The 15,661-nt window shown below is 39.4% G+C and overlaps 1 pseudogene; it reads left to right on the top strand.

Annotated features, from left to right (window-relative positions):
- The first annotated feature begins 513 nt into the window (after positions 1–513).
- LOC141580152 (E3 ubiquitin-protein ligase UBR2 pseudogene) lies at positions 514–6,334 on the top strand (annotated as a pseudogene).
- Positions 6,335–15,661: the final 9,327 nt, after the last annotated feature.

The following is a 15,661-nucleotide window of genomic DNA, read 5'->3' as shown; positions in this document are numbered from 1 at the left end:
TCATTTCTTTTTTTTTCTGTCTTTTCCACTGGACTGTAAGTTTCAAGGGCAGAGACCATGTCAGTTTTATTTGCCATTGTGCATACCCTTATAAAAAAGTGTCTTTTAACAGCTTCCTTTCTTTTTAATTAATTAATTAATTTATTTTATATATTTATTTTTTTATTTTTTTGAGATGGAGTTTCGCTCTTGTTACCCAGGCTGGAGTGCAATGGCGCGATCTCGGCTCACTGCAACCTCTGCCTCCTGGGTTCAGGCAATTCTCCTGCCTCAGCCTCCTGAGTAGCTGGGATTACAGGCACACACCACCATGCCCAGCTAATTTTTTGTATTTTTAGTAGAGATGGGGTTTCACCATGTTGACCAGGATGGTCTCGATCTCTTGACCTCATGATCCACCCGCCTTGGCCTCCCAAAGTGCTGGGATTACAGGCTTGAGCCACCGTGCCCGGCCTTGAATGGAGTAACTCTTTACCTGAATCTTGTAGAGTACTTCTGTGTCAGAAGAGTAAAATGTCTGGCCATCTCTATGAGCAAGAATATGAGATTATAACAGTATGGTATCTATTTTGCCACCTGTTGTCTTGGCATTAGTCTTTAGAATGCTACTTCCCAGGAAACTGAATCCAAAACCTTTTGCAATTCTGCTCCTGTTGGAGGAAAAATCACTATTTGAGAGGATAAACTAAGGAAGATGCTAATCACTCAAGTGCAGGTGTCCCCAAACTACAGCCCATGGGCCGCATGCAGCCCCCTGAGGCCATTTCTCCCCCCCCACCCCGCCCCACCGCACTTCAGGAAGGGGCACCTCTTTCATTGGTGGTCAGTGAGAGGAGCACAGTATTTGGTGGCCCTCCAACGGTCTGAGGGACAGTAAACTGGCCACCTGTGTAAAAAGTTTGGGGACGCCTGCTCAAGTGGATAGATTTCTCAAGCTTCATTCCTGTATTATAATACCAATATTAAACAATAAGATTACATGATAACTGGTCGGGCAAGCCCCCTCATAAATCCCAGTTACATTGGATTTGCAGATTAATTTGCAGATAACGGACTTATTTATGCTGTTGAATCTTCCATGAATAAGATACTTCTCCATTTACAGGGTTTTTAACTTAATGTTTAATAGTGTTTTGTTTTACTACATAAAATTCTTGCATATATGATTTGCTTCAAGATGCTGAATAGTTTTTGTTTCTATGGAATAAGTGGACTTTAGTCTGTTTGCTAATTGGTTATAAATGTAGGATTTTTAGATGTTGGAGCTACATCTGTATTTACATACACACACAGATCTTAGTCCTGCTGAACTCTCTTATTCATTCAATGAAGTCCCTTGGATATTTGATGAAAGACAGTTATATGCAAATTATGATCATTTTTTTCTCTTGATAATTCTCCTGCATTCTCTCTTTTTCTCTGTTTAGGACTTCCCATGTGATATGGAATAGAAAAAAGTGATGGTGAGCTTCCTTACCTTGTTTATGATTTTGAGAAGCCCACTTTTAATAATTACTGCATTTGAAGTTTGCTCTAGGGTTTTGGTAGATTCTTTTTTATGTTTAAAATCTTCCCCTTAATTCCTAATTTGAATGAATGTTTAATATATCAAAACTTTTTTACCCAATTAATTCAGGTGGCGGTATGTTCTCTTTCCCTCCTTTAATGCTTTAACATACTGAGCTGCAAGGGCAGCTTTCTCATTTTCCTTTAAAGACTGCTAGATTTTTGGCCGGGCGCGGTGGCTCAAGCCTGTAATCCCAGCACTTTGGGAGGCCGAGGCGGGTGGATCACAAGGTCGAGAGATTGAGAACATCCTGGTCAACATGGTGATACCCCGTCTCTACTAAAAATACAAAAAATTAGCTGGGCATGGTGGCACGTGCCTGTAATCCCAGCTACTCAGGAGGCTGAGGCAGGAGAATTGCCTGAACCCAGGAGGCGGAGGTTGTGGTGAGCCGAGATCACGCCATTGCACTCCAGCCTGGGTAACAAGAGTGAAACTCCGTCTCAAAAAAAAAAAAAAAAAAAATGCTAGATTTGATTGGCATAATTTTTTATGTAGGTTTTTGCATCTATGAACAAAAGTGAAATGGGTGTTACACTTTTTTAAATTTTTTGTCTTTTCTGTTTTTGATATCAGTATTATTCTGGCTAGATGAAATAAGCCAAATAGTTTTCTTGTTTTGTTTCTTTTCGAAGCGTTTTAAAATTAGAGATTTTTTGCCCTTTAATTAAAATTGTGCAACTGTGTCAGTCTAGTGTTCTTTTGTCAAGGAGACTCTTTTTGTCTATGAATTTAGATTCTTTAATAATTACTTATCTATTTAGATGTTCTACTTCTAGAATAATTTTTGGTTCTAGAAAAGTGTGCATGTGTGTTTTAAAATATATTAGCATAAACTGACTCTATGGTTGTATGTTTGAAATCTTGACTATCTATAACCATGTACACCCCTCCTTTTCGTAGCTTTCCAATATTGTTTATTTTTGTCTTTTTCTATCAAGGTTCCTGGGAGATTTATCTCTTTTATTGGTCTTTTCAGAGAACCAATAAATTTTCTTGGTGATCTGTGCTATTGTAAAATTTCATTAACCTTTACAGAAAAAAAGAAAGACAGATGATCTAACTGGGGTGGATTATTATTATTATTTTTTAGTTTCTTGACTTCAGTTATTGTTTTCTTATTTTTCAATAAATATATTTAAAGCTTTAAATTTCTTTCCAATTTATTCCAGGACTTCTTTTGATGTATATTTCTCTTATGGTTATTAAGTTCTAAATATATGTGGTTTTCATAGTGATTATTTAGAAGTGTGTTTTTTAGTTTGCAAGCACATAGAGTTGTTTACTGTTGTCTGCTTTTTACTTTTCTAAGTATGTATGTGACAGGGTCCTGGTCTGTTGCCCAGGCTGGAGTGCAGTGGTGCAAGTATGGCTCACTGCAGCTTTGACCTCCTGGGCTCAAGGGGTTTTCCCACCTCAGCCTCCCAGGGACCTGGGACTACAGGCACATGCCACCATGCCAGGCTAACTTTTTAACTTTTTTTTTTTTTTTTTTTTGAGGCAGGGTTTCACTGTGTTGCACAGACTGGAGTGCAATGGTGTGATCTCAGCCCACTGCAGTCGTCACCTCCCAGGCTCCTGAGTAGCTGGGACTACAGCCATGTGCTAGCGCACATGGCTAATTTTTGTATTACATTTTTTGTAGAGAGGGTGTTTTGCCATGTTACCCAGGCTGGTCTTTAACTCCTGGACTCAAGCGATCTGCCTGCCTCAGCCTCCCAAAGTATTATTATTCTGATTTAGATTACAGACATGAGCCACCACGCCTGGCCTGGCTTATTTTAAATTGCATTATGATTAGAGAATTGATCAGATACAAAGTTTTTGAAATGTATTGACTTATTTGTGGCCAAGTGCATGTTTACTTTTTGTAGAAGTTCTGTGTTGTTTAATAGAAAGTACATTATTTGTTGGCTAATCTGTTAGATTAAGCCATTTATATTTGTTATCCATGACATAGGTTTCCTCAACTTGTTTCTTTATTCTGATTTTATTGGTTTCTCTTAGAAGTGTATTAAAAATCATCAATTATAATTATAGAAAAAAATTCCTTATAATTTTGGCCATTTTTGTTTGGGAGTATCTTTTTTCTTTTTTTTTTTGAGACGGAGTTTCACTCTTGTTACCCAGGCTGGAGTGCAATGGCGCGATCTCGGCTCACCGCAACCTCCGCTTCCTGGGTTCATGCAATTCTCCTGCCTCAGCCTCCTGAGTAGCTGGGATTACAGGCACGTGCCACCATGCTCAGCTAATTTTTTGTATTTTTAGTAGAGATGGGGTTTCACCATGTTAGCCAGGATGGTCTCGATCTCTTGACCTCATGATCCACCCGCCTCGGCCTCCCAAAGTGCTGGGATTACAGGCTTGAGCCACCGCGCCCGGCCCTGGGAGTATCTTATTTGACTTATATAAATCTTCTTGATTCCTTTCATTCTTTTTTTTTTTGTTTTTTTTTTTTTTTTTGAGACGGAGTTTCGCTCTTGTTGCCCAGGCTGGAGTGCAATGGCGCGATCTCGGCTCACCGCAACCTCCGCCTCCTGGGTTCAGGCAATTCTCCTGCCTCAGCCTCCTGAGTAGCTGGGATTACAGGCACACGCCACCATGCCCAGCTAATTTTTAGTATTTTTAGTAGAGACGGGGTTTCACCATGTTGACCAGGATGGTCTCATCTCTTGACCTCGTGATCCACCCGCCTCGGCCTCCCAAAGTGCTGGGATTACAGGCTTGAGCCACCGCGCCCGGCCTTGATTCCTTTCATTCTTATGTGGTGTCTGTTACAGCTTTCTTCATCCTTTATTTTCAAACTTTGTGTGTCATTTATCAATAAGAGCATTCTTTTTATAAGCAGTCTGATAATTTCTGCCTGTTAATAAGTGAATTTAACTTATTTACATTATTACATAACTTGGAGTTATCTTAGCCACCTTATTTTTTATGTTTTCTATCTATTATATCTTGTCTTTGGTTTTTGTCTGTTTGCTGCTGGATTGAATGGGTTTTCATTATGTCTTTATTGTTACTGGTTTAGAAAGATGCTGGAATGCTTTAACTTGGTTTCCTCTATTTTTTAAGCTAGATAATATTTTACTTTGTTGTTTTGAATACACCCACACCCAGTTAATCATCAGTGTTATTTTTATAGTCTGTACTAATTTAGATTTAGCATGTTTTTCAATATCGTCGTGATTCTTTTTTTCCAGATTCAGTTTTCCTGCTTCCTGAAGTGTAGATGCTTCATTACTTCTTTTTTTTTAAATTGCATTTTATGTTTTGGGATACATGTGAAGAACATGCAAGATTGTTGCATGGTACACACATGGCAGTGTGATTTGCTGCCTTCCTCCCCATCACCTGGATCTGGCATTTTTCCCCATGTTCTCTCTCCCCAACTCTCCACCTCTCGCTGTCCCTCCCCTAGTTCCCCCAACAGACCCCAGTGTGTGATGCTCCCCTCCCTGTGCCCACGTGTTCTCATTGTTCAACACCTGCCTGGGAGTGAGAACATGCAGTGTTTGATTTTCTGCTCTTGTGTCAGTTTGCTGAGAATGATGGTTTCCAGGTTCATCCATGTCCCTACAAAGGACACAAACTCATCATTTTTTATGCTGCATAGTATTTCAAGGTGTATATGTGCCACATTTTCCCTGTCCGGTCTATCGTTGATGGGCATTTGCGTTGGTTCCAAGTCTTTGCTATTGTAAACAGTGTTGCAATGAACATTTGTGTGCATGTGTCCTTATAGTAGAAAAATTTATAATCCTTTGGATATATACCCAGTAATGGGATTGCTGGGTCAAATGGAATTTCTATTTCTAGGTCCTTGAAGAATTGCCACACTGTCTTCTACAATGGTTGAACTAATTTACGCTCCCATCAAACTAATTTACACTCCCACAGTGTAAAAGTGTTCCTATTTCTCCACATCCTCCTCACCATCTGTTGTCTCCAGATTTTTTAATGATTGCCATTCTAACTATTTTTTTATGGCTGATAGCCATTGTATGGCTACCACATTTTGAAATTCATCAAGTAGACATGTGGATTGTTTCCACCTTTTGACTATTGTTAGTAATGCTGCTATGTAAATTTATGTACAAATATTTGTGTGATCATAGATTTTTATTCTTTTGGGTACATACATAGGAGTGAAATTTCTGGGTCATATGTAAGTACCCTTTTCAAGAAAATAGTGAGATAATGAATTCACTGATTGAAAGTTAGTGTCATAACAGTGAAGTTAGAAGATATCTAGAAGGTGAAAGAGATGCTATAAGATATCCAAGAGAATCTAACAAATTAATAGACCTTCCAGAGGATTACAGCAGCCTCATTAATCAAGCATTCAATTTCTCGTGCCCCAAATCAGGTGGTGATAAGAGCAGAGCCCCAACTCTGTGCCTTGTGTGTGGATCATTGCTGTGCTCCCAGAGTTACTGCTGCCAGACTGAACTGGAGGGGTGGGATGTAGGAGCCTGCACAGCTCACACCTACTCCTGCGGCTCTGGGGTGGGCATCTTCCTGAGAGTACGGGAATGTCAGGTGCTGTTTTTAGCTGGCAAAATCAAAGACTGTTTTTATTATCCTCCTTACGTTGATGGCTATGGGGAGATCGACCAGGGACTCAGACGGGGAAATCCTTTACATTTATGCAACGAGCGATTCAAGAAGATTGAGAAGCTCTGGCACCAACACAGTGTCACCGAGGAAATTGGACGTGCACAGGAAGCCAATCAGACACTGGCTGGCATTGACTGGCAAGATTTATAATTATTGTACCACCAAAAACACAATCTTGGATTTTTTTAACCCAGTTGGCTTTTTAAGAAAGAAAGAAGTTCTGGCCGGGTGTAGAGGCTCAAGCCTGTAATCCCAGCCCTTTGGGAGGCCAAGGCGGGCGGATCACGAGGTGTCAGGAGTTTGAGAGCAGCCTGATCAACATGGTGAAACCCCATCTCTAGTAAAAATACAAAAATAAGCTGGGCGTGGTGGTGTGTGCCTGTAATCCCAGCTACACAGGAGCCTGAGGCAGGAGAATCCCTTGAATTCGGGAGGCAGAGGTTGCAGTGAGCCGAGATTGTGGCACTGCACTCCAGCCTGGGCGACAGAACGAGACTCTGTCTAAAAAACAAACAAACAAACAAAAAGTTCTGCCTAATTTGGAAATAAATTCTTTATTTAAACTTTCAACAACAACAACAAAAAAAGTGTCATTTTTCTTAAAAGTAAAATTATGATAAGTACTTTCCTAGAAATTTTATACATATGTCAAACAAAAAGTAACAAAACCTTTATTTTTTTTGGTGAAGATGTGTGTGAAACAAGAGAAAATTCTCATACAAAAGACAATAATTTAAAAACCAGTAAGTGTTGTTTCAAGTGCTTTCTAAGAAGCAAAACATAAAATATGGAGAACATAGATCTTACATCTTATATCTCTGTTCTAGATCTCAGACCTATGTTATTATAGATCTATGTTCTCCTTAGATCTCAATACTATTGCAATATTATTTCTTTTCTTTCTTTCTTTTTTTTTTTTTTTTTTGAGACGGAGTTTCGCTCTTGTTACCGAGGCTGGAGTGCAATGGTGCGATCTTTGCTCATCACAACCTCCGCCTCCTGGGTTCAGACAATTCTCCTGCCTTAGCCTCCTGAGTAGCTGGGATTACAGGCACGCACCGCCATGCCCAGCTAATTGTTTGTATTTTTAGTAGAGACGGGGTTTCACCATGTTGACCAGGATGATCTCGATCTCTTGACGTTGTGATCCACCCGCCTCGGCCTCCCAAAGTGCTGGGATTACAGGCTTGAGCCACTGTGCCCGGCCGTGCAATATTTCTTTCTTTCTTTCTTTTTTTTTTTGAGACGGAGTTTCACTCTTGTTACCCAGGCTGGAGTGCAATGGCGTGATCTTGGCTCACGGCAACCTCCGCCTCCTGGGTTCAGGCAATTCTCCTGCCTCAGCCTCCTAAGTAGCTCGGATTACAGGCATGTGCCACCATGCCCAGCTACTTTTTTTTGTATTTTTTTAGTAGAGACGGGATTTCACCATATTGACCAGGATGGTCTCGATCTCTTGACCTGATCCACCCGCCTTGGCCCACCAAAGTGCTGGGATTACAGGCTTGAGCCACCGCGCCTGGCCTTGCAATATTTCTTAAAGATCTGAAGAAGCTGGTTCAGAAGAAGGAATGTAGCAAAAATGTTAAAGTTCGTCAACGTTTTATTTTGAAAGTGGGTAGCCTTCACAACTTTTATTTGCATTATCTATGTTTGTCTCACATGTGAATGCATATATTCTTTTTTTTTTTTTTTTTTTTTTTTTTTTTTTGAGACGGAGTTTCGCTCTTGTTACCCAGGCTGGAGTGCAATGGCGCGATCTCGGCTCACCGCAACCTCCGCCTCCTGGGTTCAGGCAATTCTCCTGCCTCAGCCTCCTAAGTAGCTGGGATTACAGGCACGCGCCACCGTGCCCAGCTAATTTTTTGTATTTTTAGTAGAGACGGGGTTTCACCATGTTGACCAGGTTGGTCTCGATCTCTCGACCTCGTGATCCACCCGCCTCGGCCTCCCAAAGTGCTGGGATTACAGGCTTGAGCCACCGCGCCCGGCTGAATGCATATATTCAATGACATTTTTCATTGCTTACTTTTTCTTAACTCCTATGTTATGAGAACTGAAATTTATCAGACGTGGCTTTTCCACACATTTTTTTAGAAATATAATTTCTGTGTTTGAAGAAGTCTGTGTTGGAGAAGCCTTCCCAGAGGTGGGACAGACATAAGTTGGTTTTAAGGATGCATTTGCTTCCCTAGCCTAAAAACCAAACAATACATGAAGTAAACCAAAGTTCTGCTCTCAGATTTGGAACACAGCACTTCTGGGACTGTTTCTTGGTAGCTTCTATAAATACATAAAAGCTCACATTACATCATCACATACAGGAAATTCTTGAAATCAGTGGTCAGAATTAAGAGAAAGCGCCAGATGCAGTGTTATGAACCTGTAGTCCCAGCTACTCAGGAGGCTTGAGGTGGGAGAATGGCTTTAGCTCTGGAAGTTTGAGGTAAGCCTGAGAATTTCAGGCAATCCTGGACAATACAGTGAGACTCTATCTTAAAAAAAAAAAGAAATGAAACAAGAAGAGGATCTGATGTAGCTGAATATTGAGAAATTATAGAATGCAAAGAGCCTGAAAGGGGAGATATTTTACATAGGCAGGTGACTCGAGGCGTTTTCTGATTGGTCTTCTCCATGCTCCTTGCCCAGCAAGCTCCATGGCATTCACCTGAAAGCCACCATGTCAGTGAGTAGTTATGGGTGAAGGGCATTCTGGGGGTCTTGGGGAACATGGCTAAAATGGGCCTGTGACCTTCCCCCAATTCATGTCATTTCTCCTAAATCCATTTTCTGTTGTTGGTACCACTAATATTACTTTTTCATTAAGTGTCTATATTCGTAAAGTTCCTACCATAAAAATAGGAATGTTTTCTTTAGAAGATCACAGATTCTCAAGGAACAAAACAATGTTAACAGTTCATATTCAAAAGGCAGTTACTGGATGTTTCTTTTCTCAGCTAAATGTAATGTTCACTTATCTTGACTTTTAAGTAGCAAAGAGTAGGGATCCTTAACATAAAGCTCAGTATCTAATCTCTAAATTAAAGGTATTTAACCAGATTGTCAATAAAATTAATTTTAGCTGTAAATTCTGATGATCTTGTGTGATTTCCTAAAACAAGCACAGGATTATTCAGGTATTGGACGCTGATAAAAAATGTGTACTGGCTTCCAATTGCCCTGGGTTTTAGACTGGAATTTAAATCCATTTGACTGATTTGCCCCAGTCTTCTGCTCTAGCTTGCTTCCTACCATTTCTCAATACAAATACTCCACTGACTCAGTCAGTCTCCTGGTTATACCACAAACATAACTCATTTTCTTCTCTTTTCATTCTGTGTGCTTTCTCCTTCATGTAATGCTCATTTTCTTATCCAAATACTACAGAGTATTTTTATTCTAGAGCCACATTAATCTTCTTTGCTCTTTGGGAAGACTGGGACTTTGGAGTGAGAGGATCTTTAGTAGCTTAGCCACTTTGGACCAGTTATTTACAACTTCTGTAGGCTTTAATTTCTTCATTTGAAAAAAGGGGCTCGCCGGGCGCGGTGGCTCAAGCCTGTAATCCCAGCACTTTGGGAGGCTGAGGCGGGCGGATCATGAGGTCGAGAGATCGAGACCATCTTGGTCAACATGGTGAAACCCCGTCTCTACTAAAAATACAAAAAATTAGCTGGGCATGGTGGCACATGCCTGTAATCCCAGCTACTCAGGAGGCTGAGGCAGGAGAATTGCTTGAACCCAGGAGGCGGAGGTTGCGGTGAGCCGAGATCGTGCCATTGCACTCCAGCCTGGGTAACAAGAGCGAAACTCTGTCTCAAAAAAAAAAAAAAAAAAAAAAAAAAAAGAAAAAAGGGGCTCATAAAAGTACCTGGCTCATAAAGGTTTTGTGAGGTTGCTTCGAAGGCACTTAACTTGTTGGCACACAGTAAACATTCTGTGGATGATGATGTTGAGAAAGATGATGAATCTTGGCTTATAAAATTGTGTGTTTGGTCTTTGTCAGGATAGACATGCCTTATGTTTTAATTCATATCAGTGTGAAAGATCCAGGGATCTCACTGTATTGTTAAATTTTTCTTCCTATACACCAGAGTGTGATATTTAAAAAAATTTCCACATGTCCCCTTCCACCTTTGTGAGAAAAATAAGCTAATCTCTTTGAGAAACAAAGTCTCTCAGTGAAAGAAAGCAGCCAGTTTCAGAACTGCAACTTCTCTGGCTGTCTCCTTAGCTGTGCTTTATTTCTCAGAGTTTTTAGTCCATTCCACTTTCTCTTCACTCCTCCCGGGCTCACAGTAGTAAACTGAAGCATACTTTATTAAGATAAAATGAAATAATTATATCATGCTTCTTACCTGCAAGCACATGAATTTTGATGCCTTTCAAGAGGAATGTATTAGATGGGCAGGTGGTTGGTAATCATCCTACTCTGTCTCATTGGGTGACATTTAAATAATCACACTCAATTCTGCAGTAACTAGAGAGGAGCATTTCAAGTGAATTATTGAGTATTTACTTCATACTACAGTTTAATGATTAGGCATACAGATAAATAAGGGAACATTTTCATGGCATCCATACTATTGAATGCAGTGAACATTGAGAATGCAACTTGATTTCTAAAAATTTCTACAGTTACCAGTGAACAAAAAGAATGCATCTGAATGGGGAAATTTTCAGTTCTTTTCCAGGTTCGGGTTGTCTGGCAGCCTATTTTTAGAGATGCCTAGGACACCGAAATAACCGATGATTCATAGGCAATTCTTCTTTGACTTGGTAATTATGTCCACAAAAACTATTTATAGAGTTAAAAAAATTAACCTGGACTGCTAGAATATTTTCCCTGAAGATCTCTCTGTAGAATGTGGCAGACATTATTATTTTTAGTAATAATTTATGTGGGTTCTATTAATATTCACCATGTTAAAAATTAATACTGAGAAATGCTTAAAACATGATACAGTTATCTTAATATAATTTATATTTTAACAGTTTCTATGAAAAATAATTTTATTTTTCAGTAATAATGATGAGTAATATTTTTATTGTATAAATGTAAGGTGTACAACATGTGTTCGTGTACATCTGCATGGTGAAGTGCTTATAACAGTCAAATACGTTAATTACTACATTATCTTCCATAGTTACCTTTCCTTTTTGCATGTATGTGTGTGTGTGGGGGGGGTAAGAGCATCTAAAATTTATTGTTTTAACAAAGTTCCAGTGTATACAATGCAATATCATCAACTACGGTGCTTATGCTGCATGCTGGTTCTCTACCCGTATTCATCCTGTGTAAATAAAAAATTCGTACCCTTTGGCCCACATCTCCCATTTCTCCTGTACCTTTCCCAACTACCATTCCACTCTGCTGCGTTGTGTTTGTGATTATGTTTTTAAGTTTCCATATATAAGGGAGTTCATGTAGTATTTGTCTTCCTATATCTGGCCTATTTTACTGAACATAATGTCATCTAGGTTCATCCGTGTTGCTGAAAATGGCAGGATCTCCTTATTTAAGGCCAGATAGTATTCTGTTGTATATGTATACCCTGGTTTCTTTATCCATTCCTTTATCAGTAGACACTTAGGTTGTTTCCTTATCTTGGCTATTGAGAATAATTCTACAAAAAGCATGGACACACAGATATCCTTATAAGGTGGTGATTTCATTTCCTTTGGGGATATATCCAGAAGAGGAATTATTATGGTAATTCTGCATGAATTACTATATGGTAGTTCTACATTGAATTTCTTTTCTTTTTTTTTTTTTTGAGACGGAGTTTCACTCTTGTTACCCAGACTGGAGTGCAATGGCGCGATCTCGGCTCACCACAACCTCCGCCTCCTGGGTTCAGGCAATTCTCCTGCCTCAGCCTCCTGAGTAGCTGGGATTACAGGCACGCGCCACCATGCCCAGCTAATTTTTTGTATTTTTAGTAGAGACGGGGTTTCACCATGTTGACCAGGATGGTCTCGATCTCTCGACCTCGTGATCCACCCGCCTCGGCCTCCCAAAGTGCTGGGATTACAAGCTTGAGCCACCGCGCCCGGCCCATTGAATTTCTTTTAGGAAGCTCTGTGAAGTTTTCCAAGGTGGCCAACTAAATCTGCATTCCTACCAACAGTTTACAAGTGTTTCCTTTTCTCTACACCTTCAGCACCACCTATCTCTTGTCTTTTTCATAATAAGCATCCCAGCAGATGTTAGGGGATAAATCAGTGTGGTTTTGATTTGTATTTCCCTGATGACCAGTGATGTTGAGCATCCTTTCATATACTTGGCCATTTTTATGTCTTCTCTGGAGATAAGTCTGTTCAGGTCCTTTACCTATTTTTTAATCAGGTTATCATATTGTTTTGCTATTGGGTTGTTTGAATTCCTTACATATTTTAGGTATTAACCTTTTAAGAGAGACTATGGTTGGTAAATCTATTCTCCCAGTATTTAAGTTGTCTCTTTAGCCTCCTTACCATTGTTTCATGGTAAAAACAGTGTTGAGACAGGGATAAATCCAACTCGGTCACTATGTGTAATTTCTCTGATGTGTTCTTAAGTTCATTTTGCTGGTGTTTTCTTGATTTTTCCATGTATGTTCATCTTAGATAGTGGTTTTTAGTTTTCTTATTGTGTCTGACTTTGACATAGGAATGATGCTGGCCCCAAAAATGGGTTTGAAAGTATTCCCTCTAGTTCTCAACTTTAGAAAAGCTTAGGCCGGGCGCGGTGGCTCAAGCCTGTAATCCCAGCCCTTTGGGAGGCCGAGGCGGGCAGATCAAGAGGTCAAGAGATCGAGACCATCCTGGCCAACATGGTGAAACCCCGTCTCTACTGAAAATACAAAAATTAGCTGGGTGGTGGCGCGTGCCTGTAGTCCTAGCTACTTGGGAGGCTGAGGCGGAAGAATTGCTTGAACCCAGGAGGTCGAGGTTGCAGTGAGCCGAGATTGTGTGTCACTGCACTCCAGCCTGGCGCCTGGCAACAGAGTGAGACTCTGTCTCAAAAAAAAAAAAAAAAAAAAAAGTTTAAGAAGAATTTGAGATGTTCCATGGATATCTAGTTCATTGTGCGTTTTTAACATGAAGGGATGTTAAATTTTATCAAAGGCTTTTTCTGCATGTATTGAGATAATCATGTGGTTTTTCTCCTTGGTTCGGTTTATGTGGTTTGTTTATCGATTTGCATATGTTGAACCAGCCTTAGATCCCAGGGATGAAGCCAACTTGATCGTAGTGGATAAACTTTTTGATGTATTGCTGGATTCAGTTTGCCAATATCTTATTGAGGATTTTCACATTGATGTTCATTAGGGATATTGGCCTGAAGTTTTCTATTTTTTGTCTGTCTGCCACGTATTTGTATCGGATGATGTTGGCATCATAGAATGAATTAGAAAGAAGTCTCTCCTTTTCAGCTGTTTGGAATAGTTTCAGAAGGAATGGTACAGGCTCCTCTTTGTACCTCTGGTAGAATTGGTCTTTGAATCTGTCTGTTCCTGGGTTTCTTTTTTGGTAGGTAGGCTATTAATTACTCCCTCAATTTCAGAACTTGTTATTGGTCTATTCAAGGATTTGACTTTTTCCCAGTTTATTCTTGGGAAGATGTATGTGTCCAGGAATTTATCCATTTCTGGTAAATTTTCTAATTTATTGGCATAGAAGTAATATAGTGTTCTCTGAGTTTGTATTTCTGTGGGGTCAGTTGTGATATCTCCTTTAATAACTTTTTACTCTGTCTGTTTGATTCTTCTCTCTTTTTTCTTCATTAGTCTAGCTAGGGTTTATCTATTTTGTTATTTTTTTCAAAAAACCAGCTCCTGGATTCATTGATTGTTTTGGAGGGTTTTTTATGTCTCTATCTCCTTCAATTCTTGTCTGATCTTAGTTATTTCTTGTCTTCTGCTAGCTTTTGGATTAGTTTGCTCTTGCCCATCTAGTTCTTTTAGTTGTGATGTTAGGTTGTCAATTTGAGATCTTTCTAACTTTCTTATGTGGGCCTTTAGTGCTATAAATTTCCCTCTTAACACTACTGTAGCTGTATCCCAGAGATTCTGGTATGTTGTCTCTTTGTTGTTGTTTTCAAAGAACTTTTACAAGGAGAATAATTGGTTATACTGTATTAGGAGAATAACAGTTTGTAACAATATTACTTGGAATGAACTCCATACTTTCCTTTGTTTTTTTTAAGACAGAGTTTCGCTCTTGTTACCCAGGCTGGAGTGCAATGGCGCGGTCTCGGCTCACTGCAACCTCCGCCTTCTGGGTTCAAGCAATTCTCCTGCCTCAACCTCCTGAGTAGCTGAGATTACAGGCATGTGCCACCATGCCCAGCTAATTTGTTTGTATTTTTAGTAGAGACGGGGTTTCACCATGTTGACCAGGATGGTCTCGATCTCTTGACCTCGTGATCCACCCGCCTCAGCCTCCCAAAGTGCTGGGATTACAGGCTTGAGCCACTGCGCCCAGCTCATACTTTCTTTTACTATTCAGTGAAGCAATTGTTTGGCTTTATGGCTACACAGGCAGTTTTTCTTTGATAGCTAAGTTAATTTCGTCATAAGGCAATCAGGTGGCACAAAAATATCAACAACTACAGGAAACCAACATCTGGCAAAGATATTTGAAGATCATGTTCACCCTGAATAAACAGGTGCCTTTAAAAAAAAATTCTTCCAACTTTTAACGTCAAACAGAAAAGTTGAAAAAGAAGTACAGTAAAGACACAAGCGCCCTTTATTTAGATTCACAAATTAACATTTTCTGGGATTGGCTTTGTGTGTGTTTCTGTCTCTTTTCCTCTTCACATACACACTCATTTTCTCTCTCTTACACACGCGTACATATGCATGCACACACTCACATTTTGGGGAGTTCTGAAATGCTTGAAAACAAATTGCAGACATTAAGATTATTTAAAAATACTTAAGGGATTTTTTCCCAAAATTAGCACATTCTTTTATATTACCACTATAACAATTACAAGACATTAGCTACTGATAATTAATATTATGTAGTATACAGTCTAAATGTCTCCACTTGCTCTCAGATATTCTCTATATCAGTCAGGGATCTTATATTGGAATTTTTGTCATGTTTCTTATTTTCATCAGTCTTGAATATTGCTTCCCCTCCACCCTTTTTTCTCATCTTTTACAACCTTGATATTTTTGAAGAGTCCAGACTAATTGTCTCATAGAATGTTTCTCAAACTGGATTTATCTAACTGTTCTTCTGGATTAGGCAAAATGTTTAGGCAAGTATTATGTTTCCTATTGCATTGCATCGGGAAGTTTATAATGTCACTTTATCTCAATATTTGTGAAGCTAAGTTTCATCTCTTCGATTTAAATTCCATGCTTAATAAACATTTGATGGGTAATAGAGATATATGAATATCCTTTTCCTAACAATATGTTAGTATATAGTGTTAGGAGTAATTTCATGCCAGAATCTTGTATTACCTTGGTGGTATTT

Source organism: Saimiri boliviensis, chromosome 10 (genome assembly GCF_048565385.1).
Source record: "Saimiri boliviensis isolate mSaiBol1 chromosome 10, mSaiBol1.pri, whole genome shotgun sequence".
NCBI classification, from domain to species: Eukaryota; Metazoa; Chordata; class Mammalia; order Primates; family Cebidae; genus Saimiri; species Saimiri boliviensis.
This window is presented reverse-complemented; position numbering and strand designations above follow the sequence as displayed.